The sequence below is a fragment of the Microcaecilia unicolor genome, chromosome 2 (genome assembly GCF_901765095.1).
Source record: "Microcaecilia unicolor chromosome 2, aMicUni1.1, whole genome shotgun sequence".
Taxonomy (NCBI): Eukaryota; Metazoa; Chordata; class Amphibia; order Gymnophiona; family Siphonopidae; genus Microcaecilia; species Microcaecilia unicolor.
The window spans coordinates 499945950-499972594 of record NC_044032.1 but is presented as its reverse complement, the minus strand read 5'-3'; the positions used below and the strand labels follow the sequence as shown (position 1 = coordinate 499972594).

General features: G+C 46.5%; 1 protein-coding gene and 1 long non-coding RNA gene across 2 annotated transcripts in view; one reads left to right on the top strand and one right to left on the bottom strand.

Moving 5' to 3' along the window:
* Positions 1-26645, top strand: part of SORCS2 (sortilin related VPS10 domain containing receptor 2) — a 1538136-nt gene that overhangs the window by 197265 nt on the left and 1314226 nt on the right. The gene's annotated exons all lie outside the window — the stretch shown is intronic.
* Positions 3994-21807, bottom strand: LOC115461393. Its single transcript, XR_003940701.1, has 2 exons — positions 21696-21807; positions 3994-4045 (listed from the first exon to the last, which is right to left on the bottom strand). It is a non-coding gene; the product is annotated as an uncharacterized LOC115461393 (long non-coding RNA).

Sequence of the window (26645 nt, the reverse complement as noted above, 5' to 3'; positions counted from 1 at the left end):
CCGGAAAGCACTAAAAACAGAACTGTTCAGAAGGGCATACCCCACCGACCCAACATAAAAAACCTGGACATCTGCGACACAACTTAACCAAAGATTGTAACGGACATATCCTAACTCTTCCTTTCCCTCTCGTAAGTTCTCCCCAATTGTCTTTACCATACATGTATCTCACTCTACCAAAATATCACCTTGATATTAATCGCAACTTGTATTTGTTCATACCGAAATCGGTTAACACCGATTACGGTACCATGCAAGCCACATTGAGCCTGCAAGGAGGTGGGAAAATGTGGGATACAAATGCAACAAATTAAAAAAAAATATATATATATATATAAAACCAATGGTTAAGAAATGCTATCACAATGAAGGGACAGGTATTTGTCCCATAATATATGTGGATTTACCTTCAGTCATTCAGCATCCCTTACAGTTGGTCACTAAATTGAACAACATTCAGTAATCCATTCTGCAGAAAGACTCTTCATGTCATTTGGAACCAGAATCAGTGCCGCACTCTTGGTTTCAGCTACTTATAGTAAGCTCCTTGTTCAATTATTTGTAATACCTGGATATTAACAGACTGTGTTCTCCTTGGTGGTTGAAACCAGTTTCGTTCATTGTTTAGTGCAGGCTATGCTTCATTTGATGCTTACAAGTCATAGCAGTACTGGTAGCACTTGTCTGGGAGATGTTTTGCTTTGCTTAACACGTACGGATATAGAGGAGAGGTAGTTTGCCACATGGTATTCGCATTTGAAAAACTGGTTCATTCTTTGTACCACTTTGGTTTTCAGTGCCAGTAGGGTTGTCAATACAGTACTAAGTACAGAATTTGAAGCAGCAAATTGCTGGGGTGTTTTGTACTCGCATTTATTAGTTCCCTGGAGTGCTTTCAGGTTTGCTCACTGCTGTGTTGAATTTTGACTTAGGAAATGTTTGCAACTAGAAGACATATGTACATGCAAGGTATTAAATGTGTGTTTAATGGTACCCATCTTGTTTTGTTTAGCTCTTCTGCAAACAGTTTGTGTTTTATTTTTGACCTTAGGTGCACATTAGTAATACAACACAATCTGCTCATTAGCATTTATGTAACAATGCCAGGCTTCAGATCTGCGTTAATGCTTGTATCTGCAACAAACTAATGATTTTGTAGCCCACTGCTGACTTAAGCTCCCAGATAGGGTATTTCTGATTATAATGCTAATTAAAATTCAGTAACAAGTCCACAACCAGACAATGTAAGCTAAAAATAAAACAACCTCCCCTTCCCTACAGAAAACATGTTGAACAGATTTTTTGCTGATTCTGGTTGGCCTCTAGTCTACTGTTAAACTGATTTGGAAAAACTTACCTTTTAGTACAATAGCAAACATTGCTGCATTCTACTTAATATACCTGCATTTTAAGTTGACATGATTGCCTAAATTAATCCTAGGAACTAAGATTTTAAAATGTCTTAATGTGTAACTGAAAGACTTTCTGATCTCTTGCTTCTTAGAACTTCCTGCTCTTTTTAATGAGGGATATCATTACATGCCATGAAACCTTCATTTGTAATTCCCTGGCTATTTTTCTGCTTTTTTTATATACCGTTCTCCGATTCTCTAATGTGGTTGTGCCACAAGAACTTGATCTTACCACAACATCACCCTGTATTTGTTCACACCGGAGTCTGCAAAGGCCTCTCCGGTACTATGTAAGCCACATTGAGCCTACAAATAGGTGGGAAAATGTGGGATACAAATGTAACAAATAAATAAATGAAAAAATATCTTCCCTCCCAATGTATCTACTCTGGTCTTTGCAGTGATGCTCCTGGACCAAAGACTATATATCAGTGATCCTTCCAGAACCCTACAATCATGGGGCTTCATTGGGCCACTAAATTTCACCCTTGTACAATGATCACAACTCCCTCTCTGTTGTAAGTGCTAACTTTGGAGGGTTAAACTGGGTATCCCTCACATTCAGGGAGTTCTCCTCTCATTGTGTTCCTCAGTTAGTATCTTGGATATTACAGTAGATTTAGTGCTTACATAGAAACGCAAATTCTTTCAGTAGTGAAATCTTCCTTTGTCTCTTTGTGCAGAATTTGGTATATGAGGAACCTCCTCTCCACGTAGGATCTTAATATTCTTATTCACTCACTGGTCATATCGAGAATAGTAACAAACTCTACAGTGAACTTCCAAGTATTTTTCTAATTCGTCTCTAGCTCATTCAGAGATTGGCAGTCAGTTCATTAACAGGGGCCTGTAAACATGACTAACCTGGCTGCTAGTAGCATAGCGTATTAAGTATAAGTTTGCCATATCCAGGGTTTTTTTTTGAGGGGGTACTTGGGGGTACTGACTACCAGCACCTTTTCCATTGTCTGCTAAAATTGACCCACGGTCCCCAAGTTTTAATGAAAGAGCTCAGGCTTTACACACCAGTTCTGCCTTGTAATAGATTCTGTGACTGGTTGCAGGGGCCCTGGCTATTGTGGGGTGGGTCCCTCAGTGATTATCCCACCCCTGAAGGGTGGCCAGGCATTTGAGTACTGGCACCTGTTTTGCTAGAAAAAGCACACTGGTCATACCAAGCCCTTCACAGGGACCAGCCAACCTATCTGGCTAATTGCCTGATTCTCTACTGTCCATTGTGTACTCTTAGGTTCTAATAAGCCTCATGGCTCTCTGTTCTCTACTTCAAATTTATTTGATCGTACCTGACAGACTGCCTGTCCACGGTGGCTCCTTCACTCTGGAATATATTCCCTTTGTTCCTCCAACATCAGTCTTCTTAAAGTTTAAGAAGGGTCTTCTTAAAATCTAGTTTTTCAACCAAACCTTCACATAGGTAGTGGGTTTATGTGTCTTCTGCGATCCTATAGATAACTTAGAGAGAACCTTAATGCTAATGCTGTTTTATGTGTATGTGTTTTTTTAATTAAAATGTTTTTGATTGCTGTACTGTATACTGCTAATTGTAGTTATTTTAGTATGAATTGTAAAGATATTTTTTTTATTTTATGACTTTTCAAATTAGTTTTAATTATAAACCCTCATGATGGATGGGCCTTTTGCCTAAATGATGACGAAGTAAATCTTGTTAAATATGTCTTCTGTATGGCAGTGTAGAGCACTATCACGGAGTCATGGGACCTATGACTAAAGGTGTTTTAACCAGTTGATGATATGTAGATTAGTAGGAAGGACAGATTGTGTAATTATGCATTTTTAAAAAAGATTTTTTTTTACATTTTTTATTGGTGTTTTATATTAAGTTACATGGAGGGGCATTTTCGAAAAAGATGTCTTTGTAATACATCCAAATACGGCGGCGGGCCAAACCGCATTTTCGAGAAAAGATGGGCGTCCATTTTTCGTTTCAAAAATACCAAGGACGTCCCTGACTTTCAGCGATTTTCGAAACCAAAGACGTCCATGTCAAAAACGTCCAAATGCAAGCCTCGTCCATTCAATAACATTCTATGGCTTTTTCCTCCAGGAAGCCGTCCAACCCTTTTTTGAAGTCCGCTAAGTTAACCGCCTTAACCACCTTTTCCGGCAGCGAAATTCCAGAGTTTAACTACGCATTGAGTGAAGAAAAATTTCCTCTGATTCGTTTTAAATTTACCACACTGCAGCTTCATCGCATGCCCCCTTGTCCTAGTATTTTTGGAAAGCGTACACAGACGCTCCACATCGACCTGTTCCATTCCACTCATTATCTTATAGACCTCTATCATATCTCCCCTCAGCCGCCTTTTCTCCAAGCTGAAGAGCCCCAGCCTTTTCAGCCTATCCTGATAGGGAAGACGTCCCATCCCCTGTATCATCTTTGTCGCCCTTCTCTGCACCTTTTCCAATTCCACTATGTGTTAAAACCTGTTAGCAGACTGAAAAGCAATTTAGTATGTGCTAATGGATGTGAAGGCGTAGGATGCAACACTTGGACAAATGAGACTGGGAGACGGGGCGTCTAAATGACAGATGACGTTTAATGTGAGCAAGTGCAAAGTGATGCATGTGGGAAAGAGGAACCCGAATTATAGCTACGGATTGCAAGGTTCCACGTTAGGAGTCATCAACCAAGAAAGGGATCTAGGCGTCGTCATTGATGATATGTTGAAACCCTCTGCTCAGTGTGCTGCGGTGGCTAAGAAAGCAAATAGAATGTTAGGTATTATTAGGAAAGGAATGGAAAACAAAAAAGAGGACACTATAATGTCTTTGTATCAGTCCATGGTGCGACCACACCTCGAATATTGTGTGCAATTCTGGTCACCGCATCTCAAAAAAGATATGGTGGAATTAGAAAAGGTAAAGAGAAAGGGGATGGGACGATGTCCCTATGAGGAAAGGCTAAAGTGGCTAGGGCTCTTCAGCTTGGAGAAAAGACGACTGAGAGGAGATATGATATAGGTCTATAAAATAATGAGTGGAGTGGAACAGGTAGACGTGAATCGCTTGTTTACTCTTTCCAGAAATACAATGAAAGTACAAAGTAGTAAATTTAAAACGAATCAGAGAAAATATTTCTTCACTCAATGTGTAATTAAACTCTGGAATTCATTGCCAGAGAATGTAGTAAAAGCAGGTAGCTTAGCAGGGTTTAAAAAAGGTATGGCTAGCTTCCTAAAAGAAAAGTCCATAAGCCATTATTTAAATGGACTTGGGGAAAATCCACTGCTTATTTCTAAGATAGGCAGCATAAAATGTATTGTACTGTTTTTGGATCTTGCCAGGAACTTTTAACCTGGATTGGCCACTGTTCGAAACAGGATGCTCGACTTGATGGACCTTCGATTTGTCTCAGTATGGCAATACTTATGTCCTTATGGACCGCTGCCTGCCCAGACCCCTGCTTGCCTGACTGTGCCTTGATCACATCCAGGCCTGGCGTGCAGTATCGTTTGGACTTTCCTGATCCTCTTCCCTGGTACTCTTATTTGGACTTTCTTGAGCTTCTTCAGTACCAATGTTGGTATCTGTTCCTGCCCACTTGCTGTTGACCTCCACTACTGTACATCCTGCTCCTAGTCATCATTTTGCTCTACAGATCTTACCTACTCTTTTGGAGAATCTCTAGACTTGGCCAGTCCTGTTCTAGCCTGGGTGGGACTCGCCTGCCACCAGTCGGGGCCTACCTAGCCTCTGGATTAGTTAGGCAGAGTAAACCTGGCTGTGGCCCAAGGGCTTACCCTCCCCAGTTCATGACAATATCTTTGCTGTGCATCCTGAAAATCTAGTTTGGGGTCAGTAAATAATTCCAAATAACCATTCTTAAGCACAAATCTCACCTACTCCACCTATATAAATTTTCTGTACTAGTCAAATTCAATTGATCCTACTACCAAGATTCTTGTAAAGATGAACACTTAACTGGACCATATGCAGGCTGTTGCAGTTGAATTAAATCCAGATATTCAGTGCCATTATTCAGATAGTTAGCCAACACTGAATATCCAGATTCAGTGACGACTGGGGGCACTATCAAGATATTGGCAATATTCAGCCCAATATCTGGATAGCTAAATGGACAAAAAGCAACCGCTATTTCTTTTTGTATGCAGAATAATTATCTGGTTAATAGATTGAGTATTTCCGCTAACCAGATAACTGACAGGACTGCCTTTGCTCTACCATGGATAGCCCGGTACTATCTGGTTAGCACTAGTGTAGTCTGCACCACGTTTCAGCATATTATCTGAATAAGGCCATTGAAAATCTGGGAGTGCGACATATCTGAGTAAAGATAAAGGGGTTATGGATTTGGTATATGTCTTTCTGTGGTACAGGCAGCCAAAGCGATTTACATTTATTATATACAGGTACTTTCTCTGTCCCTACTGAGCTGACAAGCTGTTTTTGTATCTGGGGAAATAGTTAAAGGACTTGCCCAGGGTCAGAAGGAGCCACAGTGGGAACTGAATCCAGTTCCCTAGGTTCTTAGCCCTATGTGCTAACCATTAATTCCTCCCTCTCTTGAGTAGCAGCATTCAAGCCAAGTTGGACTGTTATGGAATATTTTATTACAGCTTGTGGTCTTTGTTATAAAAACCTAGCCTGAAGTCTTTTACTAACTTTGGGTTGATCTCCACTGTTGTAGCTATCTCTTCGCTTGTGGTGATTTGCCTCTTTATATTGCTAGGGGGGGGGGGGGGGGGGGTGAGAGTTCTACAGTCAACAATGTAGCTGTTAATGAAGAATATCCAGACCTTAGAAATTAGCAAATTGTTGCAGTTTATTTAATGCTTTTCATTGTTATCTCTTTGAGGAGTTTCCAACCTTATTAGCAATTTTGAGCACTTCTTATCAGTATTTCAGGGTAAAGAGCTCTGTGCCTGTACTATTAGCATTAGAATGGATTCTGAAAGAAACCCTTTGGTATTCCTGCACAGTAAAGAGAAGAAGTGAAAATGAAAATGTGCTGGATCAGTTTTCACTTTTTTTTTTTTGTTACATTTGTACCCCTCGCTTTCCCACGCATGGCAGGCTCAATGCGGCTTACATGGGGCAATGGAGGGTTAAGTGACTTGCCCAGAGTCACAAGGAGCTGCCTGTGCCTGAAGTGGGAATTGAACTCAGTTCCTCAGGACCAAAGTCCACCACCCTAACCACTAGGCCACTCCTTCAGTTTTGGAGTATGGTCTCTGTATGCAGAAAGGGGGTCTGTCCGTAATAATAGTTCAAATCCCTGAATGAGTGACTCTGTTCTCCCTAAAGTGAGTACCAGTTGCAAATAGGAAATACCAAAAAAATATGTGCATTATACAGAGGCATCTAGATTGAAACGGCAAGAAGGCACCTATTTTGGGTCTACTTACGAAGACATGAGGAAGGATATTTTTGATATGATGTCTAAGTCGGACTGGACGTTTTGCACTAAACGTCCAAAATATGAATTGGAAGTTTGCCCATTTTTGAAAAAGCAAAATGTTTATTTTTTTTTTCAAAATAACATTTTTAACATGGTTTTATGCACTTTGTCTTTATCTTTTCAGGCCATTGAGGGCCAGCATTTTTAGCAGACTGGTCCCTGAGACATCCCAGGAGAGCAGTGGGGCACCCTAGGGAGCACTGCTGTGGACTATATATAAATGCTTCCAGGTATGCATCTCACCGTTGCTCCCTTATCTTGTCTGCTGAGCCCTCCAAAACCTACTACTCCCAACTGTACCCTACTACAGTAGCCCTTATAAGTGAAGGGGCACTTATATGTGGGTACAGTGGGTTTCTGGTGAGTTTTGGAGGACTCACAGTTTCCACCACAAGTGTAACAGGTAGTGTGTACTGCACCCACCACTAGACTAGAGACCTGTATGCTGCTCTAACGGACCTGGCTATAACATCTGAGGTTGTCTGAGGTTGTCATAGAGGCTTGTGAGTACTATTTTTATTCACATTTTATGGTGGTGGGAGGGGGTCAGTGCCACTGAGAGAGCAAGGGGGGGTGATTACTGATTTCCTCCAGTGGTCATCTGTTCATTTAGGCCTCTTTTTTGTACCTTATTCATTCTGAAAGCAGGTCTAGACCAAAACATTGAAGTTTTCGCTGTAGACGTTTTTCTTTTGTTCCATTATGGCTGTTAAGCGTCCAAGAGAGGCATAATTGAACAGGGCGCACAAGTTTTCCTAAGGGCATCCTCGCAGGACGTCCCCGCGAAGGGGCGGGGAAACCCGTATTATTGAAACAAGATGGGCGGCCATCTTTTGTTTCGATAATACGGTCGGGGACACCCAAATCTCCACATTTAGGTCGACCTTAGAGATGGTTGTCCCCGATTTTCGGCGATAATGGAAACCGAGGACGCCCATCTCAGAAACGACCTAATCCAAGCCATTTAGTCGTGGGAGGAGCCAGCATTTCTAGTGCACTGGTCCCCTCTCACATGCCAGGACACCAACCGGGCACCCTAGGGGGCACTGCAGTGGACTTCACAAATTGCTCCCAGGCGCATAGCTCCCTTACCTTGGGTGCTGAGCCCCCCAACCCCCCCCCCAAAACCCACTACCCACAACTGTACAACACTACCATAGCCCTTAAAGGGTAACGGGGGGCACCTAGATGTGGGTACAGTGGGTTTCGGGTGAGTTTTGGAGGGCTCCCATTTACCACCACAAGTGTAACAGGTAGGGGGGGATGGGCCTGGGTCCGCCTGCTTGAAGTGCACTGCAGTACCCACTAAAAACTGCTCCAGGGACCTGCATAGTGCTGTGATGGAGCTGGGTATGACATTTGAGGCTGGCATAGAGGCTGGAAAAAAATGTTTTTTAATTTGTTTTTTGGGGTGGGAGGGGGTTGGAGACCACTGGGGAGTAAGGGGAGGTCATCCCTGATTCCCTCCGGTGGTCATCTGGTCAGTTTGGGCACCTTTTCGAGGCTTGGTCGTGAACAAAAAGGGACCAAGTAAAGTCGGCCAAATGCTCGTCAGGGACGCCCTTCTTTTTTCCATTATCGGCCGAGGACGCCCATCTCTTAACCACGCCCCGCCCCGCCTTCGGTACACTGCCGACATGCCCCCTTGAACTTTGGTCGTCCTTGCGACGGAAAGCAGTTGAGGACGCCCAAAATTGGCTTTCAATTATGCCGATTTGGGCGCCCTTAGGAGAAGGACGCCCATCTCCCGATTTGTGTCGGAAGATGGGCGCCCTTCTTCTTCGAAAATAAGCAGGATAGTAACATAGTAAATGATGGCAGATAAAGACCCAAACGGTCCATCCAGTCTGCTGAGGAGGAAGGAGGTGTTTTAGAGAGCTCTGCTGACTTCCAGTGGAAAGGGAGTGAGACCTAGCTCCCTCCCCAAAGATGAGGAGGGTCCCTGGGGAGAAGGCCTCAGGAAAGTCCCAGGCTATGGGGCCTCCTGGGGCCCGGGACCAGAAGGCCGAAAGGAGTGGCTCTCTCCCTGGTTTGACTACCGGGAGAAGGGAAAGGAGTCCAGTGGACCGAAGGGAGAAGCAGCCCAGTGGAGGCCACCAGAGCATTTCCCCCTCCATGGCCCAGCTTGCAGAAGGTAAGCGAGAAGACAGTGGAGGGGGGAGGAAGATAGTACAGGCCCCAGAAGGGCGCTTCCAAGGAAGGGAGAAGGAAGAGGCGATGGAAGTTTGCCAGAAGCCTTGGCTGGAGGCAGCTGAGAGTGAGAGTGAGGAGAGTGGATCGTCAGATGAGGAGTTCCTTGAAGTGAGCTATGACCCTGATGATCCAGCAAGTAGTGTGGTAAATATTGTAAGACGAATTAAGCTGGTGGAAAAAGAAGTAGTGGAGCTAGGAAAACGTCTGAAAATGGCAAGAACTATGTGTAAATTTGCCCCAGCGGAGCACAGACAAATGTATGTTAAAGAGGAAGCCCGGATATCGAAGTTGTTGGGGAAAAAAGAACACTTGTTGAACTGTTTAAAAAAGGGCTCTGTGAATCCTTTGAGGGACCTCTATGTTAACCGAGAAAGGATGGCTTCGATACCACAGTCTGGGGGTTCAGGAACACTACAGTTGCAGCAAGCTTCAGTGTCTTCAGCAGCATTAGAATCAAAAGAGTTGTCTGGGTTCAGAGGTGACCCCACTTTAAAATACATGAGACAGTTGGCAACACAGTCCAGAGCACTTACCCAGCAGCCAGAGGATAAGGAGGCAGCGGCAGGACATGGCTCTGAGGTGGGGGCTGGAGTAGAGATCCTACCTGTGGAGGGGAGGACAGAACTCAGTAACTTTTCAAAACTCCAGATAATGGAGGCAGCAGAGGGAGACGCAGGTAGCAGCCTGTTTTCTACAGAGGTGGTGGTCGAAGTCTCAGAGGGCTTACCTGCAGTTGTGCAAACAGCAGAGACAGTTGCCATGAAGGAGGCCCTGTTGGAAAAGGGTCAGCAGAGGCAGACTCCGGTATTTTTGGCCGGGTCTGCAATGACTGAAGTGGAAACCGAAGCAGCATGGCATCTGGAGAAGCCCCGCCCACGAAGTCCGGGAGCAGGGGAGGTCTTCCCTGAGCATGGAGTAGCTGGCGGTTTGCAGGAGAGGGGTCGGAGAGAGAGGAATAGGAGCGGGCAGCAGCTGGGAGCTCATTTGACCAGCTGTCCATTACAAGAGGTGAAATCGGGGGGTGCTAACAGCCAGCCTGTGGCGGAATCAGGAACAGACAAGCCATGCCCCCGGGAAGCGCCAGCCATTGGGAGAATGCAGGAGGGACTGCACCAGAAGCAAGGGGGAAGTAACCCGATTGTTGAGAGACTTTCGTTGACTACAGAAGTGGACATGGCAAGTCTAACAGATGTGCAGCGGGTGGTGGAGCGGACCTGCCAGCAGGACGGCTGGGAGCGAGGAGCCAAGGGGAGCGGCGGAGTTCCGGAGGCTTCGCCCCTGGTGCCGGAGGTTGGAGGGAGTTCGGGGGCGGAGCGAGCAGGGAGTCTGGTATCGCCAGCTGCAGACCTGACTGGGCAGGTGCCAGAGTATCGCCAGGAGACAGAGGAGAGGAGGCAATTAGCCCAGAGGCTGGAGCCTGCAGTGGCAGGGACGAGCAGGGACGTTCCAGGAAGTGGAGATGGGCAGGACAATCAGTTGGAGGCAGCCCAAGCCGCAGAACTGACTATGGACGTTGCTGGATGTTTGTCTGAGAGGGAAGGGGACGGGGGACAGCGGGAGGGGAGGGGGCGGTGGATATTGAGGAAGGGAGAGGGATGAGGGGAGGGGCAGAGGGACAGAAGAGGGGGGAGGCAGAGGGAAGGGCTGGAACAAGTGTGGAGGGGGGGCAGTGGGGGCTGGGGTCCAAGTCCTTTGCGGCAGTAGTCCAGGGAGGGGGAAGGAGGGAGGGGGGGAGATCGGGTGGTTTTGAGGGCCCAGGGAGGGGTTGGGGGGGAGCGGGGACAGGGGGTGGACAGCTGCCTAAGCGGCGAAATGTGGTACAGCTCAAATGGATAGGGGAGGGGGCAATGCCCTCCAGGGATCGGGTCTTGAGGCTGGTGATGGGGATGGGGTTTATACCCGAGGACTTTTACGCGTGTATACACCCCATCAACATCCCAGAATATGACTTGAGCTTCATGACCCAGAGGGGGATGGAAATATTCTGGGAAAGGTACGAGGGGGTGAGGGGAAAGGGGGAGTGGCGGGACCTCAGGGCCATTCCAATCAGCAAGCCGGACCTGGTGCAGGTCACCCTGCTCGTGAGAAATGAGTCTATCTCTGGGGCAGATTTAGCCTACTGGCTACAGAGGTACGCGGAGCTGAGATCCCCACTTACAAAGTTACCGGATCCAAGCAGGGTTTGGGCAGGAGGTTGGGGACCCCTGGTCAAATTGAGACAGGAGAGCCATGTGGTCCAGCACATTCCTTCGGCTGCCTTTATCGGTCGTGACAGGATACTGTGCTTTTACAAGGGGCAGCCACGGCAGTGCTTCAGATGTGGTTCGTTTAGGCACTTCAGCATGTCATGCCCAGTGGTAAAGTGTGGAAGATGCGGGGATCAGCACGCCACAGAGGACTGCACCGCGATCAGGTGCAACCTCTGCGGCGGGTTAGGCCATGCATATCGGAACTGCCCTAGGGCGGTCCATAATGAGTGGGATATGTGGGGGAAGGGAGGGGGGGTAATGGAGGAGGCGATAGGGCAGGGGGTGATAGGCAGGGAGGGGCAAGGGGGGGAGAAGGAGGGGATGCAGGAGGGGGGGCGGCAGGGGGCTGGGTCAGGAGTGGAGCAGGGGGGAGAGGGGGAGTGGGTACAAGTGCCACAGAGGAAAGGAAAGTTTCGGAGGGGGGGGAAACTAGGGGTGGGCAGGGAGGGGGTCGCTGCAGGGGAAGAGGGGGGGAACAGATTTCAGGTGTTGGAGGAGGAGGAGGAGGATAGGGAGGTTGGGAGGGAGGAGGAAGAACAGGGGGAAGGAGAAGAGGTGGAGTTAATGGAGGAAGAGGGGGCGGCAGGGGGGGATTGGAGAGGGCAAACGGAAATATGAGGAAGCACTGGAGGAGGGTACTGGTGGTAGGAAGAAGGGCGGGAAGGCTCTGGGGGGAGGGGGAGGGGTGAGGGAGGAGGAAGAGGGAAGGGAGGGAGGGAGGGAAAGGGGAGTAAGAGGAAAGCTGAGGGGGCCGGGCAGGTGGTGAAGGCCCAAGTGCAGGCTTGGGGGGACAGAGTGGAGCTAGAGGAGGATCTGGAGGACTTGGAGGACTTGGGGGAGGTGGAGGACTCGGAGGAGGAGGTAGGGGGTGGGGGTGAAGAGGGGAGAGGGAGGGATCAGGGGGTGGGTCCGGATAGAGCAAAGAAGAAAGAGAAGGAAGAAAGGGGGAGGGGGGGGTAAGGTGCAGACAGGACGGCTGCGGTGGGGGGGGGGGGGAGGGGGATCTGCAGGGGATGATGTAGACCGCATAGCAGAGGACTGCTTCAGGGTAAGAAGGGGGTATCCCAGGAGATAAGGAAAGAAGTTGGGAGTGAGCAGACCGTGACTCGCAATGAGGATGGCAGGCTTAGTGTTGACATTTGTCACGCTGAATGTGGCCAGCATCGCCTCTCCGAAGAAGCAGGGTTTAGCGTATGACTGGTTCAAGAGGGTCCAAGCAGATTGCTTCCTGCTCCAGGAGACTCGGCTGCGGTCCATTGAGGTGATCAGGCGGGCAAGGCGGGCCTGGAAGTGGGGTCCCTCGGTGTGGGGGTTGGCGGGGGAGAGGTATGGTGGGGTGGGGATCTTATTTAAGTCCCACCGGGTGAATATTCAGCGAGTGGTGGAGCTGGGGGTGGGGAGATGTCTTGTTGTGGATGCGATTTGGGAGGATAGAGCACTGAGGGTGGTGAATGTGTACGGGCCCCAAAGCAAGAAGGAAAGGGTGCTCCTCTTTGGGAAGATCAAGCCCTACCTATACACTTCGCGCCAAGTAGTCTGGGGGGAGATTTTAACACCATATTGCGGAAAAAGGATAGTGGGGGACGATCGGTACAGGTGGGCTATGACGGGGTGAGGCTGGCAGGGATCATGCGGGAGGCGGAGCTGGTAGACGCGCATGTGGCCTTCTGTGAGGAACAGGAGGGGTTCACGTTCTTTCGAGGGCAGTGTAAAAGTAGAATCGATAGATTCCTGGTAAAGAAGGGGGTTTGTCTGGGGGGTCCACGAACCGTGGACGTGGACTTTTCAGACCACCACATGGTCCTCCTTCAGGTGGGGGGGGGGGGCGGCAGCGCAGAGGCCAGGGAGGGGGTTATGGCGACTAAATTTAAAGTGGTTAGGTAGCGAGCAGGTGCGGGAGGAGTACCGCCGGTTTTTGGAAGATCAGGTGTCAGTGCAGGGGGCATTTCAGTCATTGGGGGAGTGGTGGGATACAGTGAAAAGACGAACGCGGGGATTCTTTCTCAGACAGGCGAGAAGGGAGGGGAGGGAAAGGACAAAGTTGGGCATGGCGATAAAGAAAAAGAGGGACACATTGATTTCACAAGGGGGGAGGGAGGAAGAAATACATGATCTCCAAGCACTCCTGGAGCAGGTACAGTACAACCGCTACACCTCCTTGGTGTATGAGCGGGACTTCGGGAAAATGTGTAGCCCGGACCCCTTCGCATGCTGCCGGGAGCGGAGGGCGCGCAGGGTGATGGAGGGGGTGCAGGATGCACAGGGGGTCCTGCAGGACACCAGGGTGGGGATTCTGGGGGCAGTGAGGGACCACTTTGCGGCGTTCCTTTCAGCCCAGCAGATTGATATGGAGCAGATGGAGTGTTATGTGGAAGGAACCCCGGGGATAGGTCACGGGGGACCCCAGCTTCAGGCCCTCTTGAACCCGTGGACAGAACAGGAGGTGGAGGAAGCCATCGGGGCGCTCCACAGGAAGACCTCGCCGGGGCCGGATGGGCTAACAACTGAGTTCTACCAGGCCTTTAAGGAGCAGCTGGTGCCGATCCTGGTGAGGGTATGGGGGGCAGCCCAGTTGGAGGGTTCCTTGCCTAGTTTCTTGACAGAGGCGGCTCTTATCCTACTAAGTAAGGGGAAGGACCCGGCGATGCTGGCCAACTGGCGGCCTATAGCACTGCTTAATACGGATCGAAAAATTTTCGCGCGAATGCTATTCCAGAGAATGAGGCAGGTGTCTGGGGATTTGCTAGCAGCCTCGCAAGCATGTGGGGTTAAAGGGAGAGGGGTCTTGGAAGCTGCAGCGTGGGTGCGGGAGGGGGTAGAACGCAGAAGAGTGGGAGGGCATGGTAGGCTGTTGGTAACACTCGACCAAGAAAAAGAGTTTGATAGAGTGCAGTGGGGTGTCCTATGGAGCATTCTGGAGCGCTATGGGTTTCCGAAGGGCTGGATAGAGCAATTACAGCTACTCTATCGGCATGCGGGGTGTTTTCCCCTGGTTAACGGGTGGAGAGGGCAGGGGTTGAGGTAGGGGCAGGGGTCCGACAGGGGTGCCCACTCAGCCCGCTGTGGTATGCATACGCCATCGACCCTTTATAAGACGGCTGGAGAAGGGGGGGGCGGAGGGGCTGGAAGGGGTGGAGGTGGGGGACAATAACCAGTTAAGGGTCGTGGCGTATGCAGATGACGTTACAGTGTGGGTAGCGGACCAGAGGGAGGGAGGTAGATTGCAGAACCTGATCCAGGAATACTCGCAGGCAACAGCGTCGCAGGTCAATTTTCAAAAGTCCAATAGCCTGTGGGTTGGGGATCAGGGGCTGCAATTTGAGTTGGGAGGTAGGTTTCCTACAGCTGTGGAACGTATACGGGTCTTGGGAATATACTTCGAGAAGGGGGATTATAGGCTCTACAACTGGGATAGGTGTCTCCAAGAAGTGAAGGGGAGGGTGGATAGATGGAAGGGGTGGAAAATGACCATGGGGGAGCGGGTACAGCTCATCAAGGCACACTTAGTTCCTTTGTTTCTGTTCGTCAGTTACATCTGCTTGCTGCCGGAGAGCCGGTACGCGGCCTTGTATGGGGTGTTCTTCCGGCTGCTCTGGGGCAACAGGACGAATCCGGTAAAACGGAATGTTACCTATCTGCCTAGGAGGGAGGGGGGGGGGGGGGCATGATAAACCCAGTCCTGTTTTTCTGCGCTTTGTTCCTGCAGTTCAATCTGGGGAGGGCGGTAGGGCGGGAGCCACCGGAGTGGGCTAGGAGTGTCCTGCAGTGGTGGCCGAGATATTGGGACCTATGGTGGGAGGGGGGGAGGGTAGTGGCACTGCGAAGGGGGGCTCCGGGGGGGGTGAGTTATTGCAAGACCCTAGTGAAATTGGTGAGGGTGTGGGGGCTGACGGTGGGGGAGGTGAAGGCAGGACAACGGGGGGTCTGGATGGACAGAGTACGGGCGCAGGTGTTCTCAGCTCCTCTGGCGCTGAGGGACGCGCCGGCCCCACGGATGCAGCAGGGGTTACGGTTGATTGCTTCGAACCGCATCCCGGTGAAGTATAAAGACCTGGCGTGGCTGTCCTTTCACGGTAGACTGTACGTCCGAGGAAATTTGAAATATCGCAATGTGCGGGATAGAGGGTGCCCACGGGAGGAATGTGCTGGAACTGAAGAGACGATGGAGCATTTCCTGGTGAGGTGCCCATTTACAGTCCAGGTCTCTGACCGGGTTTCCTCGTTGCTGCAGATACCCAGTTTCCGCAACTACAGCTATGCGGACTGGGTGTACGGCCCAGAGGGTGGAGAGGGACGCGGAGATCCGGTAACACGCTTTCTGATTTCGGTGATATTGCGGTACTGCCTCTGGATGGCGCGCTGCAGGGTGTCCCTGTACCAGGAGGTCCGGCCGGCGGAGGTAGTCAGCTGGGATGTGGTAAGGGCGGTGCAGGAAGCGGCGAAGTGGGAAAGGGTGGAAAAAGGGGTGGGGGTGGCTTCGAGGTGGTGGAGACACGTGAGGCTTAAGCCACCATGAGGGGACATGCTTCCCAGGGGATTGTGTGCCAGTTGTCTGAAGGGGTTGTGGGGGGTCGGGGGGGGGTTGATCCATTGTATTATTGAGGAGGGGGTGTACATAGATAGGCAGACCATGTCTAGCTAGGAGCCTGGGGTTTGATTTGCATGTCCGGTTTTTTTCTTTGGTCTTTCTAATAAACAGTTTCCACTGCACTATTGAGGAGGGGGAGGGGGTGTACATAGATAGGAGGACCGTGTATAGCTAGGGGCTTGTTTTTGATTTGTATGTTATTTGTTTTTAGTTTTTTCCAATAAAAAGAGTTTTCCAGTCTGCCCAACAGTCACACTCATCATCAAGTCATGATCATACCAACATTGAATGTGATATAAAATACTTGGGAGTCCTTTTACTAAGGTGCGCTGAATAATAGGCTGTGCTTGGATTTGGTTGGATTTGGTTGTTTTTGAGATGGCCGTCCTCGGTTTCCATTATAGGCGAAAACCGACGTCAGCCATCTCTAAGTTCGGCGATCTCAACATTTTGGTCGACCTAAATGTTGAGATTTGGCCGTCCCCGACCGTATTATCGAAACGAAAGATGGACGCCCATCTTGTTTTGATAATACGGGCTGCCCCACCTCTTCGCCCGGGCGCCCGTAAAGATGTCCCTCCACGTTACTTTTCTTTATAGAATTGGCTTAAAATAGGCACCATATACAGTTCTTGTAGTAGGTATTCTGTTATGGAAATACTCTCATTGTACCAATTACAGTAAAATGATTGACCTAGCAGTGTTTGAAACTTTGATGCTACTATTCACAAATTTAAAATTTTGTCTGGGAAATTTATTATTCAAATAAATTATGCAAACATTTGGCTATGTTTTTGAGTAGGAGAATACAGAATATATGCGTACCCCCCCCCCCCCCCATTAAGCAGCGGTCCTTGCAGTAGTATATTGTACTGAAAAATAATTGCCAACTGTAGAAGTTCAGTGTCCCAAACCAAAGGTGTGAAGAATCATCTGTCATGGCGTACTGCTAAAGAACCTTATCTCTTTAGAAGGTAAAATAATTAAGAAATTTGTATCTGTCAGTTTGTATTTTGTTTTATGCTACTGCATCCACTAACATCCATACTCAGAGTGCATCTGAGAAGCAGAATGGCCACTCTGTATACATGAGAATCTGGAAAAGGCAAACATCAAAGTTTATGGAATGACCTGATGTAAGAACAAATGATCTGGAAAATAATTGGAAGAGAGTCTGAAACTTGAACAGCCCTGGCCCAGACAAAATGACCAGATTTTGGTTCAAACAATTATCACTTCTCCAAGACCTGGTAGATTTAAAAAGTCAATTGGTCAGACAGCCAGACTTAATACCGCAATGGCTAATAACAAACGGAATACTCTTCCAAAAGGAGATCCAAGTAACGTTACCAAAAATTACAGACCCATAGCTTGCCTACTGACAGTCTATAACAGGGACTTCGGCGGGAAGGGGGGCCAGAGCCCGAGGTGAGGGGGCACATTTTAGCCCCCCCCCCGCCAACTTTGACGACCCCTGCTGACGACCCTCTTGACCCCCTCCTGCCGCCAACCCTCCCTTGCCGTTGCCGTGGGCTACGTTTGCTGGCGGGGGACCCCAATCCCCGCCAGCCGAGGAGGTTCTCTTCTTCCTCTGTAGGCTTCGTTCTGTTTCTGACGTCCTTGCAGGCTTCGTTCTGTTTCTGTGAGTCTGACGTCCTGCATGTACAACGTGCAGGACGTCAGAAACAGAACGAAGCCTTCGGAGGAAGAAGATGACCTCCTCAGCTGGCGGGGATTGGGGTCCCCCGCCAGCAAAGGTAGCCCACGGCGACGGAGGGGGAGGGTTGGCGGCGGGAGGGGGGTCGAGAGGGTCATCAGCAGGGGGGGTCCAGGGCCAAATCAATGGGACCCAGGCCCCTCCTGGCCCCACATAGCTACGCCACTGGTCTATAAGCTATTCACGGCAATAGATGCCAATAGATCATATCGTCTAATAACATCATGGCAATAGAACCGAAGGGTAATAAGAAGGGAATCAAAGACCAGTTAATCTGCATTAAAGAACAAATATTGTGCCTTATTATCATACTGTACCTTAGTAACTACCTACCTACTTAGGGGGTCCTTTTACTAAGGTGCGCTGAAAAATGGTTGGCTCTGTTGTAGACCCATGTATTGGATGCGCACAGGTCCATTTTTCAGCACACCTGAAAAAAGGCCTTTTTTGGGGGAGGTCAGAAATGGACGTGTGGCAAAATAAAAATCGGAGCGTGTCTATTTTGGACCTGAGACCTTACCGCCACCCATTGACTTAGCAGTAAGGTCTCACGCATTAACTGGGAGGTAATCGTCAGCACGCGTAGAATGCCGATTACCGCCAGGTTAATTATATTTTCTGGTGCGCATACTGGACATGCGTAAAAAATGAAATTACCGCCAAGGCCACGTGGTAGCCGGGCAGTAGTTCTGAATTGGTGTGTGTTGGGCGTACTGAGTGGCTTAGTAAAAGGGCCCCTAGGTGTTATTTACATTTTTAGGAACCGGCCATGGGTTTTCTTGATCCATCTCTAGCCGTCTTCAAATCTAGGCTAAAAGACCATCTTTTTATGTTCCATTATTTTTATTAATTTTAAATATAACATCCATCCAAATACAGTACAGAATATAGTAAACTTCCATTCCATTAGAAGAACCATATGATAGCAAACATATAACTTACTGTCAAAGTTCAAAAATTCGAAGTAAGTATACAACAGGTATACAAAAATGGAAGTTGTATAAAAAGAAATGATAACTTAAAAGGAAAGACTAGGGACAGAGGGGAAAATTAAGAAAGGGAAGAAAGGGGGAAAAGGGGAATCATAATATTGTGCTCAGATGGCTAACTAGTAGAATTTGATTCCAAATATTGCTGCAACGTTAACCAAACTTTATGACGAGGCATCTGGAAATGACCAATCTTGGCCGTACATTTTTGATGCTGCTTTTAACTCCTAACCCTTACTCATGTGTTCAGTACCCACGTTTTATCGTTCCCATCTTAGTAATTCCTTTATCTCTTATTTGTCTGTCCTAATTAGATTGTAAGCTCTGTGGAGTAGGAACTGCCTCTTTATGTCCAGTGTACAGTGCTGCATACGTCTCATTCTGCCTCGCCTCACCCTATGCTTGGAACAACCTTCCTGAGCCCTTACGCCAAGCCCCCTCCCTGCCCGTCTTCAAGTCTTTGCTTAAAGCCCACCTCTTCAATGCTGCATTCGGCACCTAACCCTTACCGTTCAGTGAATCCAGACTGCCCCAATTTGACTGCCCCTATCGGACCGACCGTTCACTTGTCTATTAGATTGTAAGCTCTTTGAGCAGGGACTGTCTCTCTTTGTTAAATTGTACAGCGCTGCGTAACCCTAGTAGCGCTCTAGAAATGTTAAGTAGTAGTAGTAGTAGTAGCTCTATAGAAATGATAAGTAGTAGCAGTAGTACTGTGTACGGTGTTAAGTTGTGTGAGTTGGTATGTTGGATTGTTTACTGCGTCTGAGTGAATGATTCCTTTCCTTTTTTAAATGGTGTTCTTTGAATTTGCTTATTTATGATTGTAAACTACTTTGATCTGTTTTCAGTAATAGTGGTAGAACAAGAACTAATAAACATAAACATAGTTAATGCTGAATAAAGCCATTCTAGCCAGTGCTAAAAAAAGAAGAAATCTCAGAATAGCATGGTTTGATTTTATAAGAATTCTTGGTAGCATCCCACATTCCTGGATAATAAATTGCCTGAGAAATGTACAAAATAAACCCTGGATTGATCAAACACATCAGGCAAACTACACTACCTGGGATTTTCAGAGGACAGTTTCTTAATCCTAACATCAAGATCCAGTGAGGCATAGTTTAGGGAGACTTCTTCTCTTTCTTGTTTTGTTTATTTATTTGTTACATTTGTACCCCACATTTTCCCACATATTTGCAGACTCAATGAGTCTTACATAGTACCATCAAGGCGTTCGCCAGGTCGGTTGATAACAAATACAAGGTTATATAGTGATTGAATGAGATAGTTGTAAAGGGTCGAAAGGAATGAAGATTGTATATTGTCCAGTATGGTCATTGGTCATGCTGTGTTGCTGGGTGAAGGATCATTGGGGTAGGCCTTTTTGAAGAGGTTGGTTTTTAATGATATCCTGAAGTTCAGGTGGTCATGGATTGTTTTCAGAGCTTTAGGGAGTCCGTTCCATAGTTGTGCGCTTATGTAGGAGAATCCGGATGCGTAAGTTGTTTAAGTCCTTTGCAGTTTGGGTAGTGTAGGTTTAGGTAGGATCGTGATGATCCGATACTGTTTCTTAATGGTAGATCTATAAGGTCTATCATGTATCCTGGGACCGCCATATATAATTTTGTGGACCAAAGTGCAGATTTTGAAGATGATTCGTTCTTTGATTGGGAGCCAATGCAGCTTTTCTGGGAGGGGTTTGACACTTTCAAATCGGGTTTTACTATATATCAGTCTGGCTGCTGTGTTTTGAGTGGTCTGGAGTTTTTTTGTGAGTTGTTCTCTGCATCCCGCATAGATTCCGTTGCAATAGTCTGCATGACTTAGGACTATTGATTGTATTAGGTTTCGAAAGGTTTCCTTTGGGAAGAAAGGTTTTATTCGTTTGAGTTTCCACATTGAATAGAATATTTTCTTTATTACAGAGTTTACTTGGCATTTAATCCACAGAGGCCCCGATGCACAAAGTTTACCATGCTGTTAACGTTTGCTTTAGACTGGTTGTAGCCAGACAAAAGCAAACGTTATTTAGCCAGTAATGCACAAAGGGGTTTTTCGTGGCTCTAATGTGTGCCAATAGCAGCCACCGAGAACCCCATGCAAATATATTACAGTCAGCTCATTAGTATTCTAATGAGCATTCTGAGTGATGCACAGCTCCTGAGCAGCTGTAAAATCCAAGCTAGATTCCTCAGAGAGGAGGAATTAGCAAGCAGACATCTGCAAAGACTGCCTGCTTGTGCTCCCTACCTCTCCCCTCTTGGTGACCTCACCCCTCACGCCTCCCCGACACAATTTTCTGGTGGTCCAGTGTATCCCGCACCTCACGTGCCTCCCGACCCCCCCCCCCCCACACCAAGCAAAATGGCCCTGGTGACCCTCCCGACCCCCCCCCCTGCACCAATCAAGAATGACCTTGGTTACCTAGTGACTACCCGTCCACCCTCCCAACTCCCCCCGCACCAATCAAGAATGGCCCTGGTGGCCTAGTGACCCCCTCTCTGTCCCATCTCGGGGCTTCTTGAAAGGTTGGAGGCAGGAAGGCAGGAGCAGCACCTCCTCCCTCCTTCCTCAGGCTCCGCCTCTTCTAAAATGGTGGCACCCAGCTCAAGCTCAGTGCATCTGGAATGCACTGGGCAGGGCTAAGCACCATAGCTTTTATATGCCATCAAACACCATAAAAGCTCAAGAAAGTTTACAGTTCAAATTAAATGCATAAAAAACGATCACATTTCCATAAAAATAACTAAGATCCGTGTATGTATTTTTTTTTTAATTACCAGGTCTTTCACTACTTATGAAAATGTATGTCAGAGTTCATAAGAAAGCAAATCTCATAAATTAGGTGCTAAAGTGAGAAATAGTTTCCTCTGCAATGATAGGAACCAAACGTGCAGTTAGGAAAAATCTAATTTATTGCACTGAATTGGACTTTCAGCTCTGTTTTGCAATCTTAAACAGATTAATGAGGCTAAATAAATTGTACTCATCCCATTTAAGATTTTTAAAATAAAACATAACATGTTAAACTTGATACAAGCTTTAAAAGTGATGCATGTAGGAAAGAGGAACCCAAATTATACTTACGTAATGCAAGGTTCCTCATTAGGAGTTACCGACCGGGAAAGTGATTTAGGCGTCATCGTTGATGATACGTTGAAACCCTCTGCTCAGTGTGCGGCAGTGTCTAAGAAAGCAAATAGAATGTTAGGTATTATTAGGAAAGGAGTGGAAAACAAAAATGAGGACGTCATCATGCCTTTGTATTGCTCCATGGTGCAACCGCACCTCGAATATTGTGTTCAATTCTGGTCACTGCATCTCAAAAAAGATATAGTGGAATTAGAAAAGGTACAGAGAAGGGCAACAAAAATGATAAAGGGGATGGGATGACTTCCCTATGAGGAAAGGCTGAAATGGCTAGGGCTCTTCAGCTTGGAGAAAAGACAGCTGAGGGGAGATATGATAGAGGTCTATAAAATAATGAGTGGAGTGGAATGGGTAGTTGTGAATCGCTTGTTTACTCTTTCCAAAAATACTAGGACTAGGAGGCATGCAATGAAGCTACAAAGTAGTAAGTTTAAAATGAATCGGAAAAAATATTTCTTCACTCAACGTGTAATTAAACTCTGGAATTTGTTGCCAGAGAATGTAATAAAAGCAGTTAGCTTAGCAGGGTTTAAAAAAGGTTTGGCTGGCTTCCTAATGGAAAAGTCCTTAAGCCATTATTAAAATAATCTTGGGGAAAATTCACTGCTAATTTCTGTAATATGCAGCATAACATGTATTGTACTGTTTTGGGATCTTGCCAGGTACTTGTGACCTGGATTGACCACTGTTGTAAACTGGATGCTGGGCTTGATAGACCTTTGGTCTGTCCCAGTATGGCAATACCCAGTGTAACAAAATCAATGGGGGGAGGATGGTCCTATCAAATTTAGACTTGAACAATATAACCCTAGCTTCTGTATTTGTATCAGCTGCAGATGAGATATTGATTTCTTTGTAAGTCTCATATATAGAACATTACAATAATCTGAGAGAGAGAAAACAAAAGTGTAGACTAATTTCTGCAAATCATCAATGGAAAAATAACAACAACTCTAATGAATAAAACATAACTTAAGAAAAGTGTTAGATGTAATATGACGAACCTGAGCCTCATGATTCAAAGTCAAATCCTTCCGGTTTGTGTGTAGACTGGTATCCAGCATCTAACAGAGACAAGTGCAGCGATTCATCCGACAGGATATCTCTGTTAATGATTTATTTACTGAGAGCCATCTGATTCCCAAGGTATTTCACATAAAGGATCAATAGACCCCTGACGCAGGCCTTTTTGGCCGAAACACATCACGTGTCGGGTTGTTTGATTGTTTTGAATAAAGACCTTGTTTTGAGGGACGCTCACTGTGAGAGGACTCTTATTGGATCCACTGTTGTTCGTTTGTCTTTGGTTCTCCTGTGGAGAGATCACCTTCTGTGGTGTTTGCTTCAAAGTCAAATCTGACAGTACTTCCAAACTGCAAACTGGTATTTGTAGTGGTAATAAACTACCATCTAACTGCAGATCCCTGAGGCACTGTAAGGTTAAGTGACTCATACACTATTGCTTTAAAAATATTTTAAAAATGGAAAAACATTCACATTCATATATTTGGGCTGCAAAAAAACTGAGGGAACAGTAGTTTAGGGGTTGAAAAATTTTGTGCATAAAAGAGGAACGGAACTTGGGTATGATCGTATGTGATGATCTTAAGGTGGCCAAACAGGTAGAAAAGATGACGACGAAAGCTAGAAGTGCATAGGGAAGATGGCCAGTAGGAAAAAGGAGGCAATGATGCCCCTATATAAGACTCTGGTGAGACCTCATTTAGGATATTGTGTACAATTCTGGAGACCGCACCTTCAAAAACATATAAACAGGATGGAGTCGGTCCAGAGGGCAGCTATTAAAATGGTCAGTGGTCTTTGTCACAAAGCGTATGGGGACAATCAAAGATCTCAGTATGTATACTTCGGAAGAAAGGCGGGAGAGGGGAGATATAACCTTTAAATACCTATGAGGTATAAATGAATAGGCTGCGAGTCTTTGGAAGCTCTGGGACAAGAGGGCATAGGATGAAGGTGAAAGGGGATAGACTCAGAAGTAACTTGAGGAAATACTTCTTCACAGAAAGGGTGGTAAATTCATGGAATGGCTTCTTAGCGGAAATGGTGGAGATGAAAACAGTATCTGAATTCAAGAGAGGTTGGGCAAATGCATAGGATAATTAGATTGTAAGCTCTGTCGGGCAGGGACTGTCTCTTCATGTTCAAGTGTACAGCGCTGCGTACGTCTAGTAGTGCTGTAGAAATGATAAGTAGTAGTAGTAGGATCTGTAATGGAGTGATAGGGAGAGTAGATGGCATGGATGGGCAGACTAGATAGGCCATATGATTTTTTTTATCTGCCTATATTTTTCTCTGTTTCTATGTTTAAACAGAAATTTTTGGAAATTACAGTATAGCTTCCTGTCAGGGTGTGCTGCCATAGTCCCTTTGCCAGCAAAGGGAGGTTAGTGGTTTTAGTCCTTTCTGCTATGCTAGCTGTGGAGTTTTTATTCAACACAGTACATTAAAAGCCTTAACAGTAGTTGCCATTATGAGTAGCAGCTGGGATCCACATGGTTTTCCTATACTGCCTCTATTAAAGGAACATTTTGCATGCTTTTTAAAAATCTATTACTTTATTTTTAGAAATATAATTTTCACATATCCTGTGGCGTTTCATTTCTACGTCTTGTGTCCTCATCAAAATGTTTTTGTAGCTTGACACCAGTTGATAGCCACGTCGTACATGTGTGACTGCTAATCTGTAATCTTTTTTCTCCTATCCTAACCATTGTAACAATACTGTTCATGATGGGCTTCCTGCATTGATGACCGGTAGCAATTTGTCCGGTCATTCTGTCTTGCTAAAAAGGTAAGCCTTGATATTCAGAAGCTGTTCCCACTTTTGTTTTTTGTTGTTTCTTTTTTTTTGGGAGGGGGGGGGGGGTTCATGGAGCAAAATTTGCTTTTATTTTAATATAGAGACGAATAGTTTTCTTTTAGTAAACTGCTGGAAAAACATTTCATTAATAAGATCCCTGGACATTTCCTTTGCTCTGCTGCTAGGCAGCTGGAACGTTTGTTTTTCAGTTTCTTTTGTAGCAGAATGTCAGAGGATCTGCTCCTTCAGTTACTCTTTAATGGGAAAGGGCACCGAATGGACTGAACCAGATAAAGATCTTCTTTATAAGAGAAGCCACTATGATAGCTATATTTTCCATCACTGACAGCTAAAACATATGCAATTGAAGAGGAAAACATGTTAGATATTGAGGTGGCCTTTAAAGCAAAGAGTGAGCTGCCTAGATTTCTCCTTTTTTAGCCTGGTTCTCTGAGAGAGAGATTAGTGTCGGGGGATTTATTAGGGTTTTGCTCACGAACAAATATTGCTTTGAAATTTCTTGAGATTTTTTAAAATAGAGATTTTAGTACAATTCACATAAAAATAAACTACAAATTAATAAATCAGAAATAAATCCAAAACAAGTTTTGCAATGAAGCAAAGACCTGGCTTCATGGGAGAATTTATCAATGTGGGCTGCTGTTAAGCCTTATTAGTTTACTCCAGTTATTAGTAACTCTGGGACTCTTCCCAAAATGCACTAAAATTTGCTATTACCATGGTTTAACATGGGATTTTACCACACGGTAGCTGCAGATTTTACGCTGAACGTTTGGAGGTGTTCCAGGGTTTTTATTGCAGGGTCATGTATTAATGTTCCCATTACAATGTGGTACCTGCTGATAGTTAACACATGGTAACCCTGTAGCTGGCTAATGCTTCCACTCCCCTTCTCTGTGCATACCATGCCCTGAGGGAAAAAATGAGGGTTCAACATGTAGAAACAGGCAAACTACCACAAAACCCCTTAATGCAGTCACATTGTAGCCTCTTTCAGAGCATTAACAGTGCTTTAAGGACTTAACACCCTTCAGTAAAAGGGTCCCAACCTCTCATTATATAAAACTAGTGGAACCATGCCAGTTTCCTCAACAATGAAACAAGCCCTAGGAAGGCTGTCATGTAAGCCTTTTTTTCTCTCTCCCCTACCCTCCATGTCCAGCGATTCTCCTCTTCCCTGCCCTCCCATCCGTGTCCCGTGATTCTCTCCTCTACTGTCCTCCCATCCCATCCATGTCCATCAATTCTCCTCTCCTCTCCTCTGCCCTCCCCTTCCCTTTCCTTCCTCCCTCCCCTCGATGCCCCGCGATTCTCTCCTCCCCTCGATTTGTACCTGAACGTTCTCTGGCTGGCTGGCGCTGGCTTCCGCTCCATTCGTAATGTCCCTCCTGACGTCAGGTCACCTCCAGCGTTTCCTTCCCTCTCACTGTTCCGCCCTCTGACGTCATTACGTCTTGACGCGAGGACGGGACAGTGAGGGGGAATGGAACGCTAGAGGCTGGCTGACGTCAGGAGATGTTACGAACCCAGGCAGCCAGACATGGAACGTTGAAGGTGCAAATTATTATATAAGATATGACCTGTATTAAAATACCATGAGTTAGTGATAAAACAGCATGTCTTAACAGTGGGCCACATTGATAACTACACCCCTAAATCTCAAAAGCGCTTACTACTCAGCCACTGCCATCATTACAAATTTAGGGGCCCTTTTACTAAGCCATGTAAGGATCAACGCGTGCCCAACATGCACCAAAATGGAATTACCGTGTGGCTCTTGCAGTAATTTCATTTTTGGCGTGCGTCTGAAAAATTATTTTTATTTTCGGATGCGCATATCGGACACGCGCCAAGTGGCCCTTGTTGCGCGTAGGTCATTACCGCATGAGTCTTTACTGCTAGGTCAATGGCTGACGGTAAGGTCTCAGACCCAAAATGGATGCACGGCAATTTTCATTTTGCCGCATGTCCATTTTCAGCAAAACTTTTTATAAAGGCATTTTTTTACAGGCACGCTGAAAAATGGATTGGCGCGTGC